Source organism: Dermacentor silvarum, chromosome 7, assembly GCF_013339745.2.
Source record: "Dermacentor silvarum isolate Dsil-2018 chromosome 7, BIME_Dsil_1.4, whole genome shotgun sequence".
Taxonomy (NCBI): Eukaryota; Metazoa; Arthropoda; class Arachnida; order Ixodida; family Ixodidae; genus Dermacentor; species Dermacentor silvarum.
Genome location: NC_051160.1, coordinates 68441699 through 68451927, shown reverse-complemented (window position 1 = coordinate 68451927; position 10229 = coordinate 68441699).

Sequence of the window (10229 nt, the reverse complement as noted above, 5' to 3'; positions counted from 1 at the left end):
TTCCTGGTCATCGGTCCCGCCTAGCAAGCACCATTGGCATCGACAGCCGCCTTCATGGCACCTATGTTGCGCTCAGTAGCTTTGCCTCTGGAGTGTTACCCGCTGCTCTTCCCCATGCAAGTGTTCACCGAGGCATTGATCCTGACGCTTCTCCCTGTCCGGCCGTCACCTCTCCATCATACATGCCAGCTGCGTGAGCATCATGGCCCCACGCAAATGATGACTCTGTGGCGATTACGATGCATCTTCGCGCAACTACTGTCAATGCCACAACTAAGCAGACGGTATCGTCCCCGCTGTATTCCTGATCATCTGTCCAGCCTAGCAAGCACCATTGGCATCGACAGCCGCCTTCATGGCAGCTATGTTGCGCTCAGTACCTTTGCCTCTAGAGTGTTACCCGCTGCTCTTCCCCATGCAAGCGTCCACCGAGGCATTGATCCTCACGCTTCTCCCTGCTCCGGCCGTCACCGCTCCATCGTACATGCCCGCTGCGTGAGCATCATGGCCCCACGCAAATGATGACCCTGTGGCGATTACGATGCATCTTCGCGCAACTACTGTCAATGCCACAACTAAGCAGACGGTATCATCCCCGCTGTATTCCTGGTCATCTGTCCAGCCAAGCAAGCACCATTGGCATCGATAGCCGCCTTCATGGCAGCTATGTTGCGCTCAGTAGCTTTGCCTCTAGAGTGTTAGCCGCTGCTCTTCCCCATGCAGGTGTTTACCGAGGCATTTATCATGACGCTTCTCCCTGCTCGGGCCGTCACGACTCCATCGTACATGCCAGTTGCGTGCACATCATGGCCCCACGCAAATGATGACTCTGTGGCGATTACGATGCATCTTCGCGCAACTACTGGTAATGCCCTAACTAAGCAGAAGGTATCGTCCCCGCTATTCCTGGTAATCGGTCCAGCCTAGCAAGCATCATTGGCATCGAGAGCCGCCTTCATGGCAGCTATAAAACCCCCGCATCTGTGCGACTCTTTTCTTGCACTCAGTGGCTTTGCTTCTAGAGTGTTACTCGCTGCTCTTCCCCATGCAGGTGTTTACCGAGGCATTGATCCTGACGCTTCTCCCTGCTCCGGCCGTCACCGCGCCATCGTCATGCCAGCTGCGTGAGCATCATTGCCCCACGCAAATGATGACCCTGTGGCGATTTCGATGCATCTTCGTGCAACTACTGTCAATGCCACAACTAAGCAGAAGGTATCGTCCCCGCTATTCCTGGTAATCAGTCCAGCCTAGCAAGCACCATTGGCATCGAGAGCCGCCTTCATGGCAGCTATGTTGCGCTCAGTAGCTTTGCCTCAAGAGTGTTACCCGCTGCTCTTCCCCATGCAAGCGTCTACCGAGGCATTGATCCTCACGCTTCTCCCTGCTCCGGCCGTCACCGCTCCATCGTACATGCCAGCTGCGTGAGCATCATGGCCCCACGCAAATGATGACCCTGTGGCGATTACGATGTATCTTCGCGCAACTACTGTCAATGCCACAACTAAGCAGACGGTATCGTCCCCGCTGTATTCCTGGTCATCTGTCCAGCCTATCAAGCACCATTGGCATCGACAGCCGCCTTCATGGCAGCTATGTTGCGCTCAGTAGCTTTGCCTCTAGAGTGTTATCCACTGCTCTTCCCCATGCAGGTGTTTACCGAGGCATTGATCATGACGCTTCTCCCTGCTCGGGCCGTCACGACTCCATCGTACATGCCAGTTGCGTGAGCATCATGGCCCCACGCAAATGATGACCCTGTGGCGATTACGATGCATCTTCGCGCAACTACTGTCAATGCCACAACTAAGCAAACGGTATCGTCCCCGCTATTCCTGGTCATCGGTCCAGCCTAGCTAGCACTATTGGCTTCGACAGCCGCCTTCAAACCAGCTATAGAACCACCGCTCCTGTGCGACTCGTTTCTTGCGCTCAGTGGCTTTGCCTCTAGAGTGTTACCTGCTGCTCTTCGCCATGGAGGTGTTTACCGAGGCATTGATCATGACGCTTCTCCCTACTTTGACCGTCAGCGCTCCATCGTACACGCCAGTGGCGTGCGCATCATGGCCCCACGCAAATGATGAGCCTGTGGTGATTACGATGCACCTTCACGTAACTAATATCAATGCCACCAATAAGCAGACGGTATCGTCCCCGCTGTTCCTGGTCCTCGGTCCAGCCTATCAAGCACCATTGGCATCGACAACCGCCTGAACGGCAGCTATAAAACGAGTCGCATCTGTGCGACTCGTTTTTTTTTGCGTGGGTGGCTGTGCCTCTAGAGTGTCCACTGACCCGGTGCTCTTCGCCATTCACGTGCTTACCGAGGCAATGATCGTGACGCTTCTCCCTGCTCGGGCCGTCACGACTCCATCGTACATGCCAGTTGCGTGCACATCATGGCCCCACGCAAATGATGACTCCGTGGCGATTACGATGCATCTTCGCGCAACTACTGTTAATGCCCTAACTAAGCAGAAGGTATCGCCCCCGATATTCCTGGTCATCGGTCCAGCCTAGCAAGCAACATTGGCGTCGACAACCGCCTTCATGGCAGCTATAAAACCACCGCATCAGTGCGACTCGTTTCTAGCGCTCAGTGGCTTTGCCTCTAGAGTGTTACCCGCTGCTCTTCCCCATGCAGGTGTTTACCGAAGCATTGATCCTGACGCTTCTCCCTTCTCCGGCCGTCACCGCTCCATCGTCATGCCAGCTGCGTGAGCATCATTGCCCCACGCAATGATGAGCCTGTGGCGATTACGATGCATCTTCGCGTACTACTGTCAATGCCACAACTAAGCAGAAGGTATCGTCCCCGCTGTATTCCTGGTCATCGGTCCAGCCTAGCAAGCACCATTGGCATCGACAGCCGCCTTCATGGCAGCTATGGAACCACCGCATCTGTGCGACTCGTTTTTTTGCGCTGGGTGGCTGTGCCTCTAGAGTGTCCACTAACCCGGTGCTCTTCGCCATTCAGGTGCTTACCGAGGCAATGATCATGACGCTTCTCCCTGCTCGGGCCGTCACGACTCCATCGTACATGCCAGTTGCGTGCGCATCATGGCCCAACGCAAATGATGACCCTGTGGCGATTACGATGCATCTTCGCGCAAATACTGTCAATGCCACAACTAAGCAGACGGTATCCTCTCCGCTGTATTCCTGGTCATCGGTCGAGCCTAGCAAGCACCATTGGCATCGACAGCCGCCTTCATGGCAGCTATAAAACCACCGCATCAGTGCGACTCGTTTCTAGCGCTCAGTGGCTTTGCCTCTAGAGTGTTACCCGCTGCTCTTCGCCATGCAGGTGTTTACTGAGGAAATGATCATGACGCTTCTCCCGGCTCCGGCCGTCACCGCTCCATCGTACATGCCAGTTGCGTGCTCATCATGGTCCCACGCAAATGATGGCCCTGTGGCGATTACGATGCATCTTCGCGCCACTACTGTCAATGCCACAACTAAGCAGACGGTATCGTCCCCGCTGTATTCCTGGTCATCGGTCCAGCCTAGCATGCACCATTGGCATCGACAGCCGCCTTCATGGCAGCTATGGAACCACCGCATCTGTGCGACTCGTTTGTTTCGCTCAGTGGATTTGTCTTTAGAGTGTTACCCGCTGCTCTTCGCTACGCAAGTGTTTACCGAGGCATTGATCCTGACGCTTCTCCCTGCTCCGGCCGTCACCGCTCCATCGAACATGCGAGCTGCGTGAGCATCATGGCCCCACGCGAATGATGACCGTGTGGCGATTACGATGCATCTTCGCGCAACTACTGTCAATGCCACAACTAAGCAGACGGTATCGTCCCCGCTGTATTCCTGGTCATCGGTCCAGCCTAGCAAGCACCATTGGCATCGACAACCGCCTTCATGGCAGCTATGTTGCTCTCAGTGGCTCTGCCTCAAGAGTGTTACCCGCTGCTCTTCGCCATGCAAGTGTTTACCGAGGCATTGATCCTGACGCTTCTCCCTGCTCCGGCCGTCACCGCCTGTCTGTCTGTCTGTCTGTCTGTCTGTCTGTCTGTCTGTCTGTCTGTCTGTCTGTCTGTCTGTCTCTGTCTGTCTGTCTGTCTGTCTGTCTGTCTGTCTGTCTGTCTGTCTGTCTGTCTGTCTGTCTGTCTGTTCAACTATCTATCTATAACTATCGAGTTATAGTTATACTAAACCTTCTTGGTTACTATAATTACTTGAACATTGTCAACGAGAAAATTGTAGAGCACCATAAAAACTCCCGATACAGCTTTCTGTTGCTCAATACATGCTACATAAAAGTGTTTCTTCGAGCGGGAAAGAAGCCCGCGAATACACGCAAAATTGCGCGCGACGGGCCGCTCGAGGCACCTTGCATATATTCGCGGGCTTCTTTCCCTCTTGGAAAAACGCTTTAATCTAGCACTTATTGAGCAACAGAAAGCTGCATCGGAAGTTCTTCATGTTGCTCTACAATTTTCTCATTAACACCTGTAATATAATTATAATAATTCAGAAGTTGAATATTTATTTAAGACTAATAATCTAATTAGGCAGAATGCAAAAAATAACCTGAGTATTTCCAAGCGACGGAAAACAGCATTATCTTGGTTCACTCAAGCTACGTAGCATTTGCATATTTTTAAGTTTGGCTCAACTTAAGTGAAACACCCTATATAATGCTCTATTGAGGCACATTGGACGTCTTATTAAAATATAAGATCATATCCGTAATGCCAACACTTGCAAGTTGTCCGGGAGACTAATTCCGATCAATCCTCCCAAATGAGAGGATATGGCCATAAATCTGCCAAATTCTGCCCCACTGAGAAAAACAATAAAACGAAGAAAACCGCGTCATGCGGTACAGCCTCAATTGCACAAGTGCACACCCGTCGTCTCCGGTCGCAGCATGAACGCCGAGAAGTGGGTTAAGTCTGCTGGCTGCCAATCACTATTTGACGTTGGTTTGACCAAGGAGAAATAGCGATTTATTGGTCCTGGCCGCGAAGCCAAGGCTACGAGCTTCACCATGGCGTTCAATGATGTGCGCATCATTGCGCTTCGACAACAAATTATATGTGAACATTCGGCACTGTTTTCAATAGCGCCTTTCGGATTTCTTGGGCTGTTAGGCTTAACGAAAGAGGCTTCAGTCTCTGTACAGTGTCTGTAAAATTTGGCGGGGACCACGGTTGTTGAGGCAGTAGATTGTTGAGGCAGTAGATTACGACGGTTTGCTTTTACTTTATATTCTCTTGATGTGGTGCCGCAATGTAAATTTTACGCACAATACTTTATTCGGCAGTGCGGTGCGTAATGTTTGTGTGCGCAAAGTTTCTGCGCACGTGAAACTCGGGGCGTACAAGCAGCAAATGACTAATACTAAAGACGCTGTAACCGAAATGCTCACTACATTGCGTAGCAACAGAGATACTCAATACAGCTAGCATCGAGCACACAATACTTAAGGATGAAAAATATTAAAAAAATAGTTTACCGACGACTAGAGACTTCCTAATTCGAAATTTGAGCGCAGCTCTATACGTGTTTTAATTTCGCGATATAGTTATGTAACGCATAAATCAACGCACCGACTGGCAGAGCTGCGACGCGCGGCTATAGAGCGGCCACTCAGTTGTCGCTTCCCGGAAAATGCACCTTATGCACGCGCGAAGGCGTGCTTTCTGGTTCTCTCCTATCACCCGCAGGCCTGGTGCCGCCGCTGCCGCTGATGCGCGGACGTGAGTGCCATCTGGTGGTGCTTCAAGGTGGCTTCTTCCGCTTTCCTCCTCATGGTGCCACTGCACCCTATTCCTCCGCTTTTCACTTCGCTCTCTCTTCGCTGTCGCTGTATTTCATCTCCCGCTGCCCTCCGCGTTCGCTTTCATATTTCGCTGTGGTCGTTCGCTCGGTTACGAGGTATAAGGCCGACGCTCGCCTCAGGAACAGGCGCCTAAGCGAGGCGCTCTAAAAAGTTGTGCAGATCCGACGTAGTGTAGGAATGGATGCTATGCGAAGGATGTTATACAGGTACCTGGCTATCCAGCATTGTTTGGAGTTTCGCAACACCGTTACCAGGTGAGTCAACCTGTAAGTGTAAATTCAGCAGTTGTGCATGTGGGCCGCAAGCGTACGTGTGTGTGTGACGACAGCAGCACGACGACAACCACGCCGAAGTCGATTACATGGCAGTGAAGGCGTATCTACGCTTATCGCTCGACGAGAGCTTATGGCATGCCATTTGTTGGGCTGTAACGAGCGTAAGCGAGGGAAACACCCAAGGCGAATTCATCAGCAGCTATGTGGTATATAATCGTACGTGCCTATGACTATATCATGTGGTGCATGCTAAAATTACGATTGCATTTGAACTCATCTGAAGGAAGTTAATACCTGATGAATTGGGTGATGATGAGATTCGTACAAGGTCGCACAGCTTTTACGGAGCGAAAACTGATACGAGGAAAGCTCTGTGCAAAGTAGGTTGGTTCCGGAGATAGTGCAGTCTAACACGGAGCGCCAAACTCGTGAGCTGTCAGATGGAAAGAAGACGGGAAAGTTGCACGTTGCGCACGCGCCGAGTGCACCTGCCGACCTCGTGGAAAGAGCACCGGAATACTGTGCTCCATGGTAGTTGTTCGATTCCACCACAAACTGTCGCGCATCATTTTCTTTTTATTAAGGCGACGTGATACAGGAAACTACCTAACCACCTATGAGAAAGTGCCAAGAATGCGCCAAAGAATGCTTCGCGTTAAAATTATGCAGTTTCTACACAGGGTAGGAATTGGGAAGTGAAGCTTTCGTGAGCTGCCAAGGCAAAATGGCGCAATACGACGACAGACGTGCTGTAGGTGGCAATAATGAACGTGCCCCGAAGTTATCTATTTGGCTGCCGTGGATTGTATTGATTAAGAGGAAGGTAAAGTTTGCGGTCCAAAAGCAGTTTTATGCTGGTTGTGCTTTTGTGAGGAGTAAATACTGCACTGTGATAGAACACGGGGCTCTCATGCAATCGCGCTCTTGATTGACTGACAGTCGATGTAGCTTCCATTCTGCTGCCAACAATATTGTAAAACAAAGTGTAATAGACATTATTTCAAAACAGTTCTGCAGCCTGTGTCATTGAAAAAACAACGCATATTCACGTGGTGAATGACGATGAGTGGTCGAAGCTCCGGAGGGAATCATCGGTAAACCGTGAATCTTCCGTGTAATTCGCCCAGTTTCGCCGCACTAAATCGAACGATTGACTTCCACCAATGACACGTGCCATATGTGACGTCATTTCTATTTTATAACAGCGTCCTTCATTATAATTGCACCATCTCCCGCTTAAGGGGACGCTAGCACAAACGCGTTAGAAACGTGCAGTACTCTCTAGTAAGGGGGAGAGGCCACAGCGTCTTACGCAGCCGTTTACACATGCCGGAACGTGCACCGCTTTCGCCGACGCCATCACATGACTGCTGAGAGGGCATAACCCCCGTATTCATAAACGCTCCTCGACTTGAACTTGACCTGCCACCGCCTTCAACGCGTTTCGAACGCGTTAGAAACGCGGTCTTTCGTTAATGTTGGGTATTTATTGTCATCGTGGTGCGTGTGTCCATGTGCGCTTAGGGGCGCACATGGACACACGCACCGCGTAGTGGTTAGCGCCGCGCGTTTGGAAGCGGGGGGTCCCTGGTTCGATTCCGCGCTATGGAAACAACTTTCGGAATTTTTTTTTCATAAAAGTAGACGTGGCTACCTACTACGACGACGACTACTACTACTACTACTACTACTACTACAGATGAGGGACAGACCCACACCCCAAGGAGCTTCGCCCCTAAAAATATTCAAAGTGGAGCTGCTGGCTCTAGTGCAGCAGCCCGACGCATAGGTTGCCATCTAGGTAGCTCCACTCCCCAACTAGTCAAGTCAGCTGGTGACCGCCGTCGCCAAAATCACAACGAGTGGTCATGCTCGGTCGCTGTGGCCGCGTCACGGGGCTCTCTGACAGCAGGCATGGCACCAGCGACATCTGAGGATGGCCATTTTACGGCATGGAACATAAACGGCTTCGGCACGCGTGGCACCTGCACTGTCACGGAGGAGACATCACAGGCAGATGTAATTGCACTCAGAGTTCTTTGGCTCTGGCTAGCCGACGGAATCGTAGAAAGCGAGGTGTCGTAGGCTTCTCGGTTCAAGAAACGGGTTAGAGTATCTTACTGGCAGCGGCAGCTTATCGGCAGCGTCTAACTGTGAGCACTTCCGCTTCCGTGGCTTGGAACAGTATATCGAGTTTCTAGTTCTAGGTTGGTCATCCGGTGAGGGAACACTGGATACACGTCGCATTCAGAAAGATGTCGTCGTTGAAGTCTGATGCAAGCAAATACCAGACCCCCTCCTGGTGCCGCCAGCCGGCCTTCTGGTGCCGCTCTCCCGGCTGCGTTCAGCGCGGTGGCCACTCGAGACATCGCTGACGCGCCCTCTTTCCCGCCTGCCCCAGAGGGCGCACCGTTTTCCCTCAAGCCTCACTTTACGCCTCACGATGGCCCAGGTTACCTCTTCACAACCTGGCGTAGTGTAGGTGTGGATGAACAAGCGCCTAGAGAGTATGACCATGACCATGGGCAAGCCAAGTAGCCTCCAAGATTTGCTGATGACGTCGGATCTGTGCGGAATGGTGATCGTTGCGCCCGGGACTGTCTGGCGTTAATCGTGAAGAATGCGAATGAAACGCGTTGATATTCTTTTGACTAGCATATTCATCTGGCTCTTACAACTTTGCGGCACGTGAGTGTCATGAATGTCATGAGGCCACCGTGCAATATCAGCCATTTGACCTTGCGGAATTGTCTGAATGTGTGACAAAAGAGCAGGTGGCTTCTGCTTTACAGTAGGTGACTGGAAGATTCAATAAAACCTACTGGGAGGCATTGGCTAATGAATGTGGTTGACGAAAGTGGTTGCTGAATAACATACTTGACGATGAAAAACAACCCTCAGAGTAGTGGAAGCGTAGTTCACCTAGCACAGGTGGCCAATTTATCCTGCTCACTTCAGTAAACAATGTGGAAGCACTTTTGCTGTGCAAAGATAACTGCAGAATTATTCGCCCTACCAGTCCTGTAGTATGGATACCTTGGAAATAGAGTCTACCAACGACTTATACGACGAAGGTTTCAGTGAACTAATATCAAAACAAATAAATCGACGAAACGTAATTCTTATATCGCCCTTGTGTTTCTTTTTTCTCACTTGCATGATTGTGAGTTTATAATCTTGTCAGCAAGATAATAAGTGGCTGTGCAAGCTTCCTGCCGTATTTCCCTAACTTGAGCACATCTTCAAGTCACCGCAAAGTTACTGATTCTCTTGAAGAATGTCACAAGTGGTAGCTTTGTATCACATGCTGCGTTTCAGGATTCAACCACACGTGATGGGCCCAACCGTTATAACGGTGAATATTTGATAGCATGGGAAAATCTCAGTGAAAATAAAGAACCACCTATTTCCTTAATCAAGTGCTCACAGTCAGGCAAGGTTTACGGTTTAGAGGCGATAAGAAGTATCGTTTCACCATGCAGCGCATTAGTGATTCACTAACTAAAATAAATTCCTACTGTGCTCTGCACACGAACTTCTTCATAATATGTCCCATATCTATTAGGCATAGTATATACAAGAGTCAATTGATCCAATGCTCACACATGTCGGAAAAATTCAAAAGAATTTTACCTTACGGAAGTCATACCGATGGTTTATGTTCGCTTGAGATACAACTGTGTGCCATTCGGTTATTCCATAGAGAACAAATAGAAACATGGAGCTCTTCAAGTACATTGTCACAGCTCTAATCACTGTTCCAAAATTCTTTCGGGTGGTGTAGAAGACGGCACTTGATCTACATATATATATACATATACATATATATAAAGATTATACAGCAACACCTGTACGAAAGAAGAATAAAATTAACTGTAGTTTGATTTCATGACGAAATAGCCTAAATGATGAATACCTTGATTAAAAGGTTAAGCGTAATGTCAAATAATTTTTTTAGGGTCACCCGAGTATGCATCTGCGATACACTCATTACCCTTTCGTGTCACTTTTTAACCTTAAAGGCATATCAGGCACCACTACAACCTTTTCACTGACGTAGAGTACATATTTTAGGTGTCATGACTATTCGAAGTGTAAACGCGTGCTTAAAAATTAATATGTCCTTTCTGGAGAAAACTTTCCAAAGGGCATAA